The sequence below is a fragment of the Herpailurus yagouaroundi genome, unplaced genomic scaffold, assembly GCF_014898765.1.
Source record: "Herpailurus yagouaroundi ecotype Mexico unplaced genomic scaffold, PumYag 139, whole genome shotgun sequence".
Classification (NCBI taxonomy): Eukaryota; Metazoa; Chordata; class Mammalia; order Carnivora; family Felidae; genus Herpailurus; species Herpailurus yagouaroundi.
In genome coordinates, this window is record NW_024412394.1 from 81946598 (window position 1) to 81966283 (window position 19686).

Below are 19686 nucleotides of genomic sequence, written 5' to 3' on the forward strand. Positions count from 1 at the left end.
TTACTCCCAAGACCCTTGAAAGGTCAGCGATGTCACTAACTGAAATGACCTTGCACTTATTTTAATTTGGTGTCTTTCTGTCAAGACTTGACTTTTCTCTCCTAGGAGACCACTCATTTGTTAAAGCAGGTTGTTTGAATGTGGAGAGAATTCTGGATGAGGAGTCATTAGACAGGTGGCCCATCTGGCACTGTCATTAATCAGGGGGTGCCTGTGGGCAGCTCTGTTCAACTCTCGGGGGCACAGCTTACTCCTCAGTAACAGGACAGGGCAAAATGGAAATGTCCTCTAAAATCTTTTCCAACTCGAACGATTCCTGATTTTAAGAGTTTAAGAATTCACCTTGTTGGCCCTTGTGCCACCGGGCCAGCCTCCTTCTATCCATGCTTCCATCTGTTATCATTTTTCCTCTCCTCAATACACAGCCACATGCCAGGTTCTGTATATTCTTGTTGATAAGCCACGTCAAACTCTGATATTGTGCTCATAAAGAATTCATCTCATTGCCAACTGAGCCTAAAAGATGTCTTTAGATTTTCTACAAGTCACCCAAACAACTATCCAATATTGCAAACTAAATCAAAGATGTCAACTGAACGAACAAATCAATTAAATCATCAAAGGACCTGATTATTTGATCAATTTGATTAATCTATTTAGTAGCTGTTAGAGGCCCTCAGCCTCTGTGTGTAGACCCTCTACATCGGAACAGAACAGCTGACAGAGAAGGCCATGCAGGGGTAGGTCCAGACATGAGCCTCTGCTTGCTTAGCAGCTGTGTGGCCTTGTGGAAGTTTTGCAACATCACTTAGCTGCAGTTTCTTCTTAAGTAAGATAAAGATGACATTACATAAAGTATAGGGCGGCTTAAATGAAATGCGGTGTATCGAGTCCCTAACACAATACCAACTCATTTCCTTTCTCTCTCTTACCTTTTGCCCGGCTAAGAAGTCTTTTTGCAGCAACCCTAGCAAGTGGGCATAGAACTGAGAAAATTTCTCCAGGGTAGGGGAGCCCATTACTAGAGAGCCACCCAGACAGCCAGAAAAGGCTTAACAGAGAAAAAAGGCAAAGGCCTTCCTCTGAGTTCAAAATAGCAATTGCCAAAATTTTAGGATCAAAGCACTCACATAATCATTCAAAACAACAACAAAAACAGCCTTCAGCTGACTTCATCTTATTTCATCAATGGAATTTTAGAATCGGCTGTGTATGTGTCCAAGCAATATCCTCTGTAATATCCTTGGAGTCTGTCAGCCAATAAGCTTCCGGAAACAAGAGAGCTCACTACTTTTCAATAAAGCTGTCCATATTAAGACAACCTTATTCAACATTAGCACAAAAATCTTGCTCATTTCTAACTCCCGCTTGATGTCCTAACTCTTCTCTTTGGAGTAACTTAGAATGTTTATCCCTTAGCAATGCAGCCCATCACATACCTGAGAAGGAAAGTTGTAGCTTCCAAAATCCACTCTTTCCCGAGTAAAAATTGCTCTAATTTTTCCCTGCAAGACACTGAAATCTATTACTCTTCTCTGGGAGAGTGGAGTAAATGTGAGGCATTTGTGTAAAGGAAAAAGTGGATGTTTGCGGTAAGATCCCGGGGAAAGTTTAACATATGTTATAGTATTGCTCATGTGTCCTCAAAAACATGCAGGCCTAAATAAAATAAATAAAATATTTCAATCCTCTCTAAATTTATTCATCCAAATCTGATGATGGATTTTGATTCATCTTTAATTTCATTGCACACACACACACATACACACACACACACACACGCATCAAATATTGAAAACTATTCGGAGTCTTTTTTGCAGGGGACAAAAAGCTTGAGTTCTTTCAGACAAAAATAATAACATAAAGCCAATATCCACTGTAATAATTTCTCTTGTGGCAGATTTTAGATGGCATTCACAGATCAGTTATAAAGAAAAGAGCATCTCTTAAGAAAGCTTATCAATTTAAAGTGCCTAAGAATAGATTGGAACAAGTCCACAAACCTGTGAGTGCTGCATGGTCGCTGAAAGTCTCTCAGAAAACATGTGGCCTAAAACCTAAAGTCCAAATGTATTTCTTTAATGTATAATAAATAGCAGTGGCCTGATTAGTGAGGAGGGAGGGGATGGTGATTCCAACTACCCCCTAAGCAGGAGGCCTGGAGTGTGTGTGGGCACATGCAGTCTCCCTGTCAAGTCACATTGGCTCCATGGCTCTAGATGTTGCTTGCTGCCTGGCGATCTGTCCAGAGACGAAGCAACAAACTCGCTTAGACTTCAGATTCCCCAGACAGCCTTGGTAAACATCACTGATGGTTCCAGGAGCAGCGAGGCCCTTGGTCAGAGCAGGGAGCCCGGTACCCCTCGGTGTTAACACCACTTTGGCCCCAGGAGTCTGCTCACCCCTCTTCCCAGCCTGTCCTCTGTGCCTCTGCAGAAACCCCCCCTTGGAGATTTTATTCTGGGTTCATACCATTTGAACTCATATGACTGCATTCACAAATGCTCACATTTTTTGCTTTTTTTAAAATACAGATTTAAAAATAGAGTAGACAGTTCACTTCAAGGAGATCTAAAAAAAATTTCCAGTGTAATCTGCAACCTGCATGTTGGAACACTTTGTTCTTGATGCTAACACTGTAGCCTTTAATTCTCCTTCTCTTTTTGCCTCTGACCCATGAAGAAATCTGACTAGAGGGCTTTCAGTTCCTGAAAACAATGTTTTTAAAATACCCAAATCAGTTCAGCAAATATTTATTTGAGCATCTCTTACGTACCATGCATTGTTTATTCTAAGTACTGGAGATACAACAGTAAACAGAACAGAGAAAAATTGAATTTTGTACAATAAATACTGAAGAGGAAAGGGAAGGAGGTGATGAAAAGTAACATCTAAATAGGGAAAGCCCTCACTGAGAAGAAGGCTTAGAGGAAAGGTCTGAAGGAAGTGAGGGATCTATCCAAGCAGGGAAGGAGATTTGATGCACAGAGAGAGCTAGCTTGAGGGGTATGAGGCGAAAGTGTGCCTGGAGGTTCAAGGAGCAGGAGGCTGGTGAGGCTGGAACAAAGTGAGCCAGGGAGGCAGGGAAGAGCTGTTCCCAGGAGGCCAGGTGACGTGGGGCTTGTGGCTTACAGGAAGGATTCTGGCTTTTACTTTGAATGAGATGTCAAACCATTGGAGAGGGTTTTTTTTTTTCCTTTTTTTTAAAGTTTATTTATTTATTCTTGAGAGGTAGAGGAGGAACAGAGAGAGAGAAGATTAAGAATCCCAAACAGGCTTTGTGCTGTTAGCATAGAGCCTGACATGGGGTTCGATCCCACAAACCATGAGATCATGACCTGAACTGAAATCAAACCACTGCAGAGCTTTAAGCAGAGGAGCACCATGAGTTGAATTATGTTTTAATGGGTTGCTGTGGCTACTGTGTTAAACATATACTGGGGAGGGGCACCTGGGTGGCTCATTCCATGAACCGTCTGACTTGACTCAGGTCATGATCTCATAGTCTGTGAGTCTGAGCCCCGCCACGGGCTCTGTGCTGATAGCACAGACACAGCCTGGAGCCTGCTTCATACTCTGTGTCTCCCTCTTTCTCTGCCCCTCCCCCACCCCTGCTCACACTCTGTCTCTGTCTCTGTCTCTCTCTCTCTCTCAAAAATAAATAAACATAAAAAATTTTTGTTAATAATAATAAAAAATATATTGGGGCACTTGGATGGCTCAGTCAGTTAAGCATCCCATTTCAGCTCAGGTCATGATCTCATGGCTTATGAGTTTGAACCCCATGGGGGGCACTGACAGTGTGGGAGCCTGCTTAGATTCTCTCTTTCTCCCTCTCTCTCTACCCCTCCCCTACTTGCACTCTGTCTCTCTCTCTCAAAATAATGAACTTAAAAAATATATACTGAAGCTGGGAAATTATGGAGGCTCTAGGTAGGAGATTATTGAAATGATCCAGGTGAAATATGGTGGTGGTTAGAACCAAAGGGATAGCTGTGGGGGTGAGGGCAAGAGGCTGATCCCAAATATCAGATGCAAGGAATTTGGTCTGGGTAATTGGAAGAACAGAGTTGCTATTAACTAAGACAAGGAAAGCAGCAGGAGTTTTGGAACTAAAAGATACCAGGAGTTTAGTGAGGGTCATATTAAGGCCAAACAACTATGAAAGCTATCAATTTTTTTTCCTTGCTCTTTAACATATAAGATAAGCTCCCTTACTTTTACACACACACACATGCACAAACACACATATGCACACACGTGCTGTGCTGTTTTCTACCACCCAGACTCAAGAAGGGAGTCCTTCAATTCCTGAAGGAATCACTCCTCTGCTGAGTGAATCCATTCCAGGAGGTCCAGTTGAAGTGGTTCTTGAGTACAGAGGTTTCTAAATCTTCAAGGCCAAGTGAGGAGTGGCCTGGAATCTCTTTTGACACCCAGCAACAACATTTCCTATATACTTATTTATTATTATTATTATTATTATTATTAATACTAGTGGGCAAACAACTAGGGTGTCAAACCACAGAAAGCCTGATGAGCCGTGGAGAAAATGACAAATTGCTGACTATCAACTCCAGACTGTTGGGACTCCCTGAAACCTGCAACAGTATCACAAATGGAAGGATGGAGACAGTCTATAAAACAGTTTATGATGACAATTACAGGAAGGGAATCATCGGCTATTCTTGTAAGAGAATATCATTTATAATCCAATTCTGTGTTTACTCACCTAATCAATCAGTCATTCAATACACACTTCTAGAGGACTCACTAAGTGGCCAGCACTCAGACACAAAAATGAATATTGTGGCCACATCTTTCTTTCAAGGCACACAAGCCAGCTGGGGAGACAGCGTGCAACCTAACAATGCAGGGTGTGGCCAGCGAAAGCTATAAAAGTATGATGGTGGAGAAGCAAGGAAGACAGTTGTTACTGGGCTGAGAGAGGAAGTATTATTTGAACAGTTGCAAAGAGAGTGGACATTCCCCCAAGCAGGCCAAGGAGAGAGGAAGCGAGGGGAATCATGTTTTTAGATGAATGGCTTGAACATAGAGTGAAGCTGTGGACATATTCACCGACCTACAGAGTAGTCCACAGGAATGTGGCAGGAGGGTAATATGGTGAGTGACGGAGCCAGCTCCCAAACAAGTCTGGTCTGCAGGTAGTTGGCTTTATCCTATGAGCAAAGAGGGACCATTAAGTAAGGGAAAGCCTGATGGATTTGCCTTTTAGAAAATTCACTCTGATAGAGAGATAAGGAAGTGCACAGGATACATGAACATGTACAAGACCTTTGGAAGGATTCTACAGATCCTACAGTAAAGGTGGTTTCAAAGGTTTTTCAGTCAAATATACTATATGTTAATTAAGATAGTTCTTCTTAACAAATTGACTGAAGTAGACACTTGTAGAGTTGCATTTGTCCAAGATTACTTGAGTGTTGCCTGTTTTCAGTGTCACGGAGCCAAACATGAATGACAAACTTTTACATGCTTCTCCATACCCTAAGTAAAATGAATATGAAAGACAAGGAGATATTTTGAAAGTCTAGTCTATCAGAATGCTTCTTTGGTTCTACAAGCTATTCAGTCTAATTCATCTACTTCATTGCCTAAATTCATTTCAAAGAATTTATATTTAGAAAAGATTTTTGTTATTGATGAAAACAAAAATGAAGGGAAATGTAAGTTTTCAGTTAATGTCACATGCATATTTGAGGTGTATAAAAGTCATTAAAAAGCCTTTTTATTAGAATAACTGGTTTGGGAAATACCAGGTGAATGTGTAAAACATTTTAAAGAAATGGGAAAATTTTCCCACTTGTCCTAAAAGTCATTGAAAGGGTTTAAATGTGTCAGAAACATTGCTTAAAAGAATAATCAACTCTTATTGATTATTCTAGAGCAGAGGTAAATAAATAAGTAATACATAAACAAGCTTAGATGCCTGAGACCTTCCACAGTCTCTGATGGTTTCCTCACAAATGAAGCATCCTGCCTTCAAAGATACCTTGGTGATGGGTTCTGACCTCAATGGGTCCCATCACCCACCAGTGGTGAGATTCAGATAATCATGAAAAGGTTGTTGTTCTGTAGAAATGAGAAATGAATCCAGTCATCAGGCATTATTTCTCTTTTATTGTTTAGCATTGAATACAACTTGTTCTCTCAACTACTGTATCCTAAACCATTGGAAGCAAGATCCCAACCCCTCGTTACCAAGGTGGACATGCCTGTAGAGTCTTCAGGCATCGTATAGACCTTTTTCTTAGATCCTAAATAAAAAACAAAGCAACACACTTATGAGAAAAGACCCTGTCCCCATTGCACCACTGTTTCTTCTCTGATGAACTCCTTGTCTGTATGTCTACACTGTTGTCCTGAGTGTAAATTCCAAACCCCATCTCTTATCTCTATCCAGCGAGGTGCCCCCATAGTGCTATAATTCCTGCTTTTACAAGAATTCTGAGACAGTTTGTGATCTAACTTGCAATGGAAGAGAAAAGAGGAACCCCAAGCACGAGGGTCTTGATTCTGAGTGCCACCGTAAGCCTGCTATGCCAACAAGAGACTGCCAAACTAATACTTCCTGTTTCTACAGCTCTGTGTTCCATACAACACAGAAGATTATAGGATATGTGGGACTGAGGAAGCAGAGAAAAAGTTCTCTTATCCTGATTCCACCTAACTTACACTCATTTATTTATTATTTTTTAAGTGACATTCATTTAAATCTCTTAGAGGGGCACCTGGGTGGCTCAGGTGGTTAAGCATCTGCCTTCAGCTCAGGTCATGGTCTCATAGTTTGTGGCTTTGAGCCCCACATCAGACTCTCTGCTGTCTGCGCAGAGCTGGCTTCGGGTTCCCACTCTCTCTCTGCCCCTCCCCAACTTGCAAGTGTGCTCTCTCTCTCTCTTTCTCTCTCTGAAAAATAAATTTTAAAAATCCCCTAAATCTCTTAAAGAGAATATATGAATTATTCAGACAAAGAACAATGAAGAAAAAGTTTGCTGAGTAAATGTAATCAAATGTAATCGAAATGACACAAACAAGAATATTATGTGCTTTTGAAGCGTCTTTCAAAAAGCAAGCTAAAATATTAATATTAGCTAAAAATCTTTTGAATACTTATCATTGGCTCACACATACAGGTTAAGTACTTTGTTTATAGTTCCCACTGAATCCTCAGTACTGATTTGGGAGGGGACATGTACAATCTGAGACTTGAGGGATTTGTCCAGGAACATAAAGGTTTTACATGGCAAATTTGGGATTCAAATGTAGCTCTTCCTGTGCTCAGTATAATATACAGCCTCCTGACGATTGCACCAATATTGTAGGTCTCCTAGAACAAATATTATTAATACTTTGTACATGATTCATATTATTATACATTCTTAAAAGCAATACAACTGTTTTCATTTTAAAATGAATGTAATCTGGAATTTTCACCCCTTCACACTATTCTATTTAATTATTTGGGATTTGTATGACCCTACCATAAAATTCACATGTGCTATCCAAAACTCAGAAAGAAAAAAAAATGAATTCCATATAAGCAGTCCAAAAATTAGTATTATCTTGTTTTTCTTTAAATTGTATTCCATTGGTCCTAACAGCCAGATAGGATTCAGTTGCCCAAATACACACAGTGCAGCTCAAAATATTTTAGCAGGAAGTGAAGTAGACAGCTTCCTCTCCCTAGAAGTTTAAAATCTAAAATTCAATATGGGCACTTAACAATGCAAAGAATATTACCACACCCAACCGTGCAAGAAGAAAGTACACGGAATAATAAATATATAAGCAAGCCCATAAATTATCACTAATTTTCATATTTGTCTGAAGTTTTCATTGTTGTGGGCATTGTACACACACATACAAACACACACACACACACACACAGAGCAATTATCACTCAAATCAGGGAGAATCTCAGAAGAAATGAAAGCAAGGGAAAGACTTTTCCCAATAGAGAGACTACTGGATGAAACCTGGGAATGGCTTCCATGAAAGTGGGGTAAGCTTGGTAGAACAAGATGAAGCACACGGTAAGGAGATGCGTTTGGGCAAAATGAAGGGAACCTGAAAGAAGGAAAGAGATTCATTACAGATCCAGGGATCAGATAAAGAGCCCCATAGTAGGGCCAGAGCCTGACCTATATGGGGGGAACACAACTGGAAGCCGCAAGAGATTTCAAGGGGTCAGATAATGTGGGGTGGGTGGCGGAGGCATTGGCCCTGCTCCATCACCTGGATCATCGGGGTCTGAGGTGGAGGAAAGTCCAGTGAGAAGGAGGTGGCCATGGTCAAGTCTAGAAGCTGGTTCCTCAGAAACTAAATCCCTTTATCCACATAATGCCACTTCTTCAGATGAAAAGGACAGAATTCAAATGACGCTAAGACTCCTTTTTCATTTCTTTCAGGTTTTCAGGCAGTAACTCTTGGCATAGAGGGCAAAAATGCAGAGATGGAAGGACAGTGTGGTCAGGAAGGAAGGAAGCCCAGATCATAAAGGGGATGAGTTTTAGTGGTAGAAACTGGCATAAAATACACTCACTAGTATGTTAATCTCTTCACCATGTTCCTGGTGATATTTTATGTCCATTCTGATGAAAGAAAAATATTAGAACTTCATCTCTCAAATATCATTATTAACAAACTCTATTTCTTTATTCCAGGTCTTGATGAGGACTTATGAACTCAGTCGGCACATTTGCACTTGTTTCCATATCACTTGCAAGAGAGTTTTATTGTCTTTTGAGCAGTTAGGAGGTAAGGATGTGAAGCCAGATGTGCCTCACTCAGTTCAAATTCCAGCTGTTCTGCTTAATTGCTGTGTGATGTTGGGAAGGTGCTTAATGTGTCTAAGTCTCAATGTCCTCAACTGTTAAAGGGAATAATAACATCTACCTGCATCATTGCTTTACAGATTAAATAAAACAATGCATGTAAAGCACTTAATATAGTGCTGACAAACAACAGATGCTCAAAGGATATTAAAGACTATAGTTATTTTTCTGTATGCTTTCTTTCCAGATAAATCTCGCACTTTTTAAAAGTTCAAAGTTTATGTTCCCTCTGATACCCCAACAAAATACTAAATCCCATCTTCTACAAACAGTGAGGGGTTGAAAAGTAAAAGCTATTGTAGCCGTGACCAGGATTACATGCCCCACCAACATCCAAGCAGAAAGCGGATCCTTCTGTTCATGATCATATAGCAGCAAACACCAAGTTGTCTCTTGGACTGAATGGACTGTTGGCTTCTGAAAGAAGAGATTTAGAAACTATGGGTTAATATAAGCATGCAGGAATTGCTTGCCTTGTAAAGTGTGCAGAGGTGTGGTGATGTTTAGTATCTAGTTATTCATCCCTGATGATTTTTATTGCAGCAATAGTCTATTTTAGATAGTTTTTCATCCTACTGCATGACCTGCTAATAAATTGAAGCATTTTCACCTCACTAAACTCAATTTTTAATGACAATAGCCTATTTTGAATACACATCATTGGAATCTCACTCTTGGCGCATAATGAATCCCTCTCTGTGGCCTGCCTAGGACTCTATTAAATAATCTTTGTGAGCCTCACCACAATGGTTTGGTTCAGTATCCCTCCACCATCGAATACATTAAACCCAAAACAAAACACTGTCATACATGGAAGAGTTCATAAAATCCAGCCTGTGAAAGACAGTCAGCAATCTGTCCAAGTCACGTCCTGGACTTTTTGTTTTACAGACTTTCCCAGAATATTGGCTCAATGTTAACAGAGAAGCAGTATATCAAACTTAAAAAGGAAGGGGTTGGTTAGTCTATGGGAGACCAGAGTCTAGAGAGTTGCCCACACCTCTGAGAAACACCAAGTTTGCTAAACTGCTCTTGTCAGCTCAGATTCTATGGCTGATAAAATCACAGGGCTCTACAGTATGCCTACTCAGTCCTTTGGGATTATTACTAAATAGGACCATAAGGTACTTTTTTGCTTTTTGCACTAACCGCAAATGCAAAGACTCCAAAAGCAGTCATTTGCAAACACATTCTTTTTCCCTCCAGGTCATGCATTCCTCTTTTTTTTCTTCTAAGTGAGAATGAAAGAATTTTTAATTCATTGTAAGAATAGTTATTCTCATTTGCCTTGCCTTTTTTTTTAAAGAATTATTTCATATTCTTATAAAGTGTTATTAAGCATATTTTTGAAGCAAATTATATAGCTTTGGAACTAAAAGATTCTTCACAAAGGAAATTGCTAATCAGAGAATTTTAATAATTTGCTCAAAGTCCCACAACCAGTGAGAGGTAGATGTGGGAGTAGGATCCTATTCCCCCTCTCCTAAATGCTGGGTTTACACCCTGCCAAGCAGTCCAACTTCAAATAGTGGAGCAATTATAATGTGCCCACATGCTCTGGACTCTCAACTGGCCCCAACCTGTATAGCACCCTTTGCCCTTCTTTCTAGCATTTCCTACCTCTAGTCTGAATGCCTCCTGTTCTAAATAATCAGATGGAATCCCAGCAGTTTCCGCACATTTCACCAGAACAGCTAAAAACATGACTCCTCACAGATATCCTAAAGGCTAAAAGATCTTAATAAGGTGTCATGAACACTCCTGATCCACATGAGTACCACTCTCCAACACAGGCAGAAGCAAGAGGAGAGTAACACATATAGAGAAAACGCTGCCGTGTGATGAGGTAGAGGTGCCTCCTGAAGAGGAATCCTGAACTGGGGTCATAGAGTGTGTGCTGCAATAGATGATCCTGACCCTGATCTAAAGGTTGAGTAAGGGTTACCAGGGTAGGGGGCTGGGGTGGGGCACCCCTGTTACAATAACCAGATTTGACTTTTATTCTACCACTAAGTAGCTGTGAACCTCTGGACAAGTTTTGCAAATCCCCTGACTTCTTATCTGAAATGGAGTTGTTAATAGTAACTACCCAAGAAGTTTGGTGGGGTATAAATGAATACATAGATGTAATTTCTTTTGAAAGCCTAAGTAGACATCTCATAAATTTTAGCTATGATGTTGTTGTTGATGATGGAACAATATGCTCAAAGACTCAGAGGTAAAATTTGCATAGCATATTGCTGAACATTCCAGGAAAAGCAAATAGTTCAGGTTGGTGGAAAGATTGAATGTAATTTAACTGAAGTGGATTCACTTCTCCTAGCTGTGGTATAAGCAAGAAATTGCACCATCATTTCAACTAACCAATATAGTGGAATACTCATTAAAGCTTGCTTTCTCTTCAAAGGCTTGATGGTGGGTTTATGGTGGCCTCCATTAGAAGGCATGTTTGAAGTGGGCACCCGGGTGGCTTAGTTGGTTGAGCTTACGACTCTTGATTTTGGCTCAGGTTATGATGTCACAGTTTGTGAGATCAAGTCTTGCATCCAGCTCTGCTCTGACAGCGTGGAGCCTCCTTGGGATTCTCTCCCTCTCTTTCTGCCCCTCCCCCATTCTCTCTCCCTCTCTCTCTCTCAAAATAAATAAACTTATTAAAAAAAAAAAAGAAGAAGGCAGGTGTGAATTTAAGGTAGGTAGCCTTAGTGGAGGGAAAAGATTTAATTTCTAAGAGATAAGTAAAGTGAAGCCCCGGGAATAGTAGGATAGGCAACCAGGGCTGAAGATGGAGAACTAGCCTCATACCTGGAAGTAGACCTATAGAAGGTCTATGGCTCCGAAGGTTCCAGGAGCACTGGCCTATAGTACTTCCTCAGAGCCACCATTTAAATGATCTGAAGTTATAGGGCTCAGAAAAAGCTAACTGCAGCTTTTGTCCTGGGGATGACTCTTCCTGGATGGACTGTCCATCATGTTAGTGAAACTTCTAGTCTTTCCCGTGTCTCAGGCCTGGGGCCACCTCATGAGTGTGAACTTTGGTTCAGTGAGGCTTCAAGTCTTAGAGTGCCAGTGAAGGGACTGTTAAGTGGAACTGCTAATTATGACCTGTGGCACAAGTGTGTCCATTTATTAACAAGAGGTAATTCTGTCTAATATGGAGAAATAAGTCATTTATAAATGGAGTTGAAATGACTTTTTCCAGATGTCACAGCAAACTTCAGGCAGAATTTGTCCTAGAAGGAAAATATCTCAAAGATCTCAGAGCCATGGGGATTGTCCTTTGGCAAGAGAGAATGACCAATCCAAATTACTTAAATAAAGTCTTCTCCTTTAAAGTTAACAAGATTTCTAACTTCTTTAACTTTGTCTTCTCCGCACCCCCCCCCCTTTTTTAAGAGAGTAAGCTGAAGAGAGGGGCAGAGAGAGAGAGAGAGAGGATCATAAGCATGGAGCCTGATGTGGGGCTCGATCCCACAACCCTGGGATCATGATCTGACCTGAAATTGAGTTGGACACTTGATTGACTGAGCCACCCAGGTACCCCAAGATTCCTAAATTCTGGCAAAGTTATGTGCTATAGACTGAATGTCATGTCTCCCCAAAATTTATACACTGAAACCTAATCCTCAATGTGATGGTATTAGAAGATGGGGCCTTTAAGAGGTGATGAGGTCATGAGGGTACAACCCACATCAATGGGATTAGTGCCCTTGTAGAAGACATCCAGAGAGTTCCCTTGCCCCCTTTCCACACTTGAAAATACAGTGAGAAGAGGGAGACCTATGAAGCAGAAAGCCAACTCTCATCAGACCCAGCATCTGCTGATGCCTTAATCTTGGACTTGCCAGCCTCTAGAACTGTGAGAAATAAACATTCATTGTTTAAGCCCCTCCCACCCAGTCTATGGTATTTTTGTTACAGTAGCCTGAACTGACTAAAACACTGAGTTAGAAAAGAAACACCAAGACAGAATATGACTGGAGTGCTCTTGTGTCCTTTCTGAACCTTTGCACCCAGGGTACAAAACCACTCAGGGATCCGATGGCACGCAAAGCGCTTCCACTGTGACCCACCTCCACTCACACTCCAGGCAGATGGGAATTCAGAAGTGCCCTTCCCTCCTGTGCTTCCCTCCGCTGTTCATCCCTGCCACATCTCTCATAAGGTTGTTAGGCTTCCCAATCCTGCTTTATCTTAAACTTCAAACAGACTCCTCTGCCTGCCCCATAGGACAGTCTAGTGCTTGCTGGCTTGCAGGTATTGTATTGAGCCATTTTCATTTAATGAGCAGGATGTGTTCACATAGCGATTCACTGCACTACAAAAGCCTTTATTAATCACTCCATGGTGCCATAAAATGACAGGCATTTGGTTCCCAAAGCAAACACTACAAACCAAGAACCTTAATATAGAGGTGGATATAAAATTATAATAGCCAAGTGGCAAGTCCTTGGTGCATTTAGAGGATCACAAGAGGATAAAAAGAGCTTCTGGTGCCTCTCTAATTGTTTTTAAATTTTTATTTATGGTCATATTAAGCAGTTCCCTGAGAGCTCGAGCCATTTAAATTATGGTGATTCTTTCTGAAGGCTTTTAACGGTAAGGAAATTGGGAATTAGTCCCTTTTCTGAGGAGACACAGGTGCCTGAGTATTTCCTAGCAGACAATGTTCTTTCAAACTTGCTGAGTGGATGAGTTATCAGCAGTTTGCAACCTTTAGCATGCTTCAGAATCTCCTGATGAATTTAATAAACTCATATTGCTGAGCCCCACTTCTAGAGTTCTGATTCAGTAGGTCTGGAACAGGACTTGAAAACCTGTAAACATTCCTTGGTGATGTTGATGCTGCTGGTCTAGGGACCACACTTTGAGAATTACCATTATAGAATATACTTTGAGCTAAATGCACCAGGCCATCTGTCATTGTTGGGTAGGGTTTAAAAAGGTATGGCTGCTCCAAGAAGCACGTGAGTCCCTTCATTGTCTTTTTCTCAGTAAGAAAGGCACACTAATCCCACACTATGCTCCTCAAGTTGCTTATGGATTAGATGCTGTTTAAGGTGAAAAAATGAATGTTTGTTCTAGTTGTTACCATGGAGTAACAATATATGCATGGGGCTGGGCAAAGGGATTGCATGGCATTTGTTCTGGGTCACTCAGAAATATGAGAAAATAATTACATTGAATTTTCAAGCAAATCCAGAGATGTTTTTCTCCAGTAAGTCCATACTTCGTATATACAGTTGACCCTTGAGCAACTTAGGTTTGAGCTGCATGGATCCACTTATACACGGATTTTTTCGATAAATACTGTACAGTACTATAAATGTATTTTCTTTCATGATTTTCTTAACATTTTCTTTTCTCTGACTTTATTAAAGAATATAGTGTATAAAATCTGGGTTAATTATATATATAATGTACAAAATCTGGATTAATTGACTATTTACATTATCCACGAGGCTTCCAGTAAACAGTAGGCTAATGGTAGTCAAGTTTTGGGGGAGTCAAAAGTTATACTCGATTTTTGACTGTGCAGAGGTTGGCACCCTAACCCTTGCATTGTTCAAGGATCAAGTGTATTCCATTTCAGAATGAGCGAAGAATAACCATATATAATGTCAGTAATGAAGTTGCAATAAAGGAGATTTTCTTTATGCCTAAACTGTAGCATCTTTTGATTTCATTTCAGCCTATTCTCTATCAATAGATTATGGTTCTTCCCCAAAGAATTGTTATTATATATGATATTTCTATTATATCACACTTTAGGATGTTGTCTTAGGATAACATCTTTTATATTTGTGAATTTCTCAGGCTTAGGTTATTAATTTAATTTCTCATATTGGTTGTACTGAAATCCATTAATTTTTAACCTTTAATTTTGAAATAATTTCAAACATACAAAAAAGTTACATATAAAAAAGTTGCAAGAATGGTACAAAGAACTTCCATATAACCTACACTCAGATTAGCCAGTTCAACATTTTCCACATCTCTCTCTCCATATATATATATATATATACACATATATATGTACATATATATGTATATATATACATATACATATATATGTATATATATATATATACGTATATACATATATATACAAGATTTTACCCCTCAAGATTATCCCTCAAGATTTTAGTGTTAATTTTCTAAAAATAAAGACAGTCTACTACATAGACACAGAACAGCCATCAGCATCAGAAAATTAACTTTGATAGTTTACCACCATCAAATTTATAGACTCCATTCAAATTTTACTAATTTTTCCAATAAGATACTTTATAAACTGAGGATTTCAATCTAAGATTGTTGTATTTAGTTGTCATGTCCTACAACTTGGAATAATTCTTCAGTCTTTTCTTGTGCTTTATGTACTTAATATTTTTTAGGTGTTTAAGACTCATATTTTGTGGGCTAGTCTTCCATCTAAATATGTCTGCTTTCTCCTCGTGATTAGATTCCAGGTATGCTTTTTGGCATGAATACCATGGCAGTGACACTGTGCTCTCCTCGGAGTATCACATAACGACGTACATGATGTCAGTTTGTTCCATTCTCAGTGCTGTGAATTTTTTGCCATTTGGTTATGGTTATGTCTGCCAGTTTTTTTGGTACTATTTATTAATAAGCTATTAACAAGTATTTTGATAGGATATACATTGACACTATCGATATCCTGGTTGTCATCAAACTATCACCAGCTAGTTTGGGCATGCATCAATGATTTTCATGCCTGAACAGTGACAATCAATATCCTTAATTAAAATTCATGGGCTTTATGGGAAAAGGGGACTAGGAAATGACTCTAAAACAATGATCAGTCCTTGAGTTTACAGTCTAAATGGGAAGGTAAGAAATAGATGCAGGTGTAGGAAATGAGCTATGAAGTATCAGGCTGGCGGTCGGACCGAAGACCTGTAACTACTGACAAAAGTGTGACATGGAGGAGTAGTTTGGGTCTCAAGCTAGTGGGACTGTGAAGAAGATGTAGCCCTGGGAGGAGAGGGGTTGCTGAGGCAAAGGCAAAACATGAGAAGTAGGAATGTGAAGCTGTCACGGCGGAGGTTTTTGTAGGAAATTTGGGGGAAATAAGAAAAAAAATTTTGAACTGAAAACCTGTTGCGTTGATTTTCAGGAATAACTGCTTCAACCAAATCCATGAAATAATCAAATAAGAAACAGTACTGGAGGGGCGCCTGGGTGGCTCAGTGCCGAAGAGCATCCAACTTCGGCTCAAGTCATGATCTCTTGGTCTGTGAGTTCGAGCCCCGCGTCAGGCTCTGTGCTGACAGCTCAGAGCTTGGAGCCTGCTTCAGATTCTGTGTCTCCCTCTCTCTCTGACCCTCCCCTGTTCATGCTGTCTCTCCCTGTCTCAAAAATAAATAAATGTTAAAAAATTAAAAAATTTAAAAAAAAAGAAACAGTACTGGAAAATCTTAAGTCCTACAGTAGTTTCTGCCCTTCTAATAACCAAGAATACATTTTATTATCTCTCTCGCAAATTCCTGAAATGTTACTATTGACCATCATTTGTTATCTGCATGAAAAGTAATGTTATCATTCAAAGGTGATTTTTTTTTTTTTTTTTAGTCCTGCAAAAGCAAAGAATTTTGATAGTTTAGTTAATCTAAGCAGTTTTATCTCGGTACAAACTTTGATTTTATTGAGTTTTTTGAAATAGTAAAAATAGCTTGAGGATTCTCATTGTTTGTGGACTCTTAGAAGTTGTACATACTCATTTAGTTTAATAATTGCATAGTATAGATAAGGAAATAAGAGGCTCAGAAAAGTTAAATAACTTGCCAAAGGTCACACAGTCATTGACTAAACCAGTCTTGACATGAATCCAGAACCTGCTCCTTTGTCTTTCTTCCTAGTTGAGAGCTTTATTATGCACTAACTTGTGTTCTTTTCTTTTTTTCTCTTTTGCACTATTCCTTTCCACCCAAGATTTTAAACTGTTGAAACAAGGGAAAGTCATCTTCTTTTTGAATAATGATGATAGCAATATGTGTATATTATTCCTAAAGAGAGTCGGTACTAAATGCTTTCTAGACATGGCTCATTTAATCCTTCTAACAACTCTGTGAAACCGGTATTAGGAGTCTCACTTTACAGATACAGAATCTGAGCTTTATGAAGGGTAAGTAATTTGCCTTCAATTATGCAGCTAGTAAAGAGCAGAACATGGGTTTAACCCCAGATCCAGTCTTCTCCAATGCCTTTGTTTTCTACCAGCTAAGCTGCCTCTAAGGGTACTCATAATTCTACATTCCCTAACACAGCCAGGTGGCCGAGTCTGATGATTTTCTAAGGTCCCTTACGATGCCCAGCTCTTAGAAAGACATAAAAGTCATAAAAGCATGGGTATTTGTTTTCTGAAAACAATAAGGTACTGCAAAATATGTTAAATGTATCAAAGTGAACATATGAAAATCTCCTCTAATTATTTTTATAAGACAGTTGGAAATATGTTGAATCAGAGAATCTTCACATTTCATAAGATGTTTAACATTCATCTTCTTGTTTATTTCTCCTTATCAATTTTGTCCTTTGCAGGCAATTTTCCCTACAGGCAATTTTCCAGCAAAAATATCCCTCTTCACTTGGAGTTATTTTGCTCATCTGTAATGCCTCAAGGGTAATGTTGGACATCTTTAATCAACACATCACTTCTCTTGAGGTTTTGAATGGTCACCATTCAGGAGCAAGGGGACCAGAGGTGGGGTCTCAGGGACCACCAGAAGAGTAGGAAATCTCACACAGAGGCTTGACCCGTGCTATTAGGCAACTTTGCGACCTTAGTGGTCATTGACATGTTAGCAAACATTGGGCTTGAGAGAAGGGATGACACCAAAGCTGTGTGGGAATGAGAGAGCTGTTGGCAAATGCAGGATCGCTTGGCAGGAAGAACGTCAACTGAGATATTGATGGTGCCCCTACATATTTAATTGAATGCAGGGAATTTAATCCTGAGACATCTTGAGTCAGAGCTCACTCTCCTGTTTCCTGTCGGATTTGGCAGTGCCCTGGTCTGTTATTGAGACTGTGCCCTGGGGAAAGGAGAGGCTTCAGGGGGGAGGGGACACATCTGCCTTCATGTTCAGGAGTTGTCATTAGCCCGACAGAGGCCAGACCCAGAGTACGAAAAGCTTTTCTCCCAGTTACCGATGCATCCTCCAAGGCAGGCTTTTTCCTCTTTTTCCTTTCTTTTCCCGGTTTTTACTTTTGTTTTCTTTTTAACATTTGCTTTAGATATGCTACACCGTGTAGTGGTTTTAACCCTAGTCATGCATTAAAATCACTCTTCTGTATTGTTGGACTTTTTTAACCACATGAATTTATTATTTCAAAAAAATCAAGTCACGCCGGGGCACAGAAATTTTAATTTAATTGCTCTGGAATGGGGCCTCGGCACCAGGACTTTCAAGCTCTCCAGTTGGTCCCAATGTAAAGCCTAATGTGATTCTCAGCCTGGGACCCCCAGAGGTCCTCAGGAACTACTTTGAATATTTCAAAGAGCCCAAAGACAGTCATCTATTTTACCCATAATACACTTCCTCCAGTTAACACTGAATCTCTTTGCTCTTGGCTGGAACTAAATCAACACCTGATATAATAGCTTATCACTTTCTGATGCCAAACTTTGATAAGCAGAGTTTCGTAAAATAAAACTGAAATGGGAAATTAATTATTACTCTATAAATACAGTTTTTATGTGGGTAACATCTTTCAAAAATTGAGTATATCATGAGAGAAAGTAAATAAAAGGGTAATTTCAGGTGATAAAATTGGGAAGCAATCTGATAAAGTTATCTTTTAAGCTGGTATTAGCCTTCAAACACCCAACAACAAATAAGTAAAAGGCGTACCAGAAAGGCACTGGCTGGCAGGCCGAAGCCAGCAAGGGGATTTTATATTTGTCCTGGATAATGAGCACTCAGCTATGCAGAGGATGACGTTGGTGATCTTTGTGAATTCACCTGCATTCTCCTGCTGTAGGCAACCTAAGTCTCACAGCATCTCCCAATCGCCCCATCTCGCTTCTATCAATCCCATTAGGACCAGACCCTTCAAGACCTGTCTGAGAAAAATCACAGAAGGAAGCACTAGAGATTATTTCTATTGTCTGCCAAGTTGGTCTCTTGCTATCATCCGGAAATGTTTAACATAAGTGAATCTTTAATTAACTTCAAAAAGTGCCTGTGCTTGGTTTCAGGTATGTAAACATGGCAGGACAAAAGTCACTAATGTTTGGCAAGGGGAGTTCTGAAAACATCAATTAGAACGAGTTGGTATGAACACCCGATGAACACCCACCTCGACAGTAGGAACGAAATTAGTGCTAATTATGAGTATCCCTCTTACTTCACCAAACATTTGTTCATGATTATACACTGGGAAGTGAAATCAAGTACATTTTTTGCTTGTATTTTATTTATTCATACATTTAACAAATATTTAAAGAGAATATACCATGCACTAGATACTGCTCCCAGCACTAGAAATAAAGAAATAAGCAAAATAAACAAAACTTACTATCCCCATGAAGCTTAGATCTTGAAAGGGACTGTAGATGTTGGAAGTCACTACCAGTCAAGAAGAGTGCATGCAAAACAGCTGTTACTTAAAACTCTGTATTAAAACATTTGTAATTCAGACTTCTAAAAAAAATACCTCCTTTGCATACAGAAAACTAAAGTATTCCCTCCAACCCTTCACAAGAATAGTTTTAATTCACAGCTTCCCATTGCTCGAAACGATTAAATCGAAATCCAACTAAGAGCAAAACATAATTTTAGGTTCTTATGTTCTCCATCCCCAA

General features: G+C 39.6%; 1 long non-coding RNA gene across 2 annotated transcripts in view; it reads right to left on the minus strand.

Annotated features, from left to right (window-relative positions):
* Nucleotides 1–9051: 9051 nt before the first annotated feature.
* LOC121030011 (uncharacterized) overlaps nt 9052–19686 on the minus strand; it is a 47537-nt gene continuing 36902 nt past the window's right edge. For both annotated transcript variants that reach the window (XR_005790028.1, XR_005790027.1), the window contains exon 4: nt 9052–9272. This is a non-coding gene — a long non-coding RNA (uncharacterized LOC121030011). The remainder of the gene's footprint in view (nt 9273–19686) is intronic.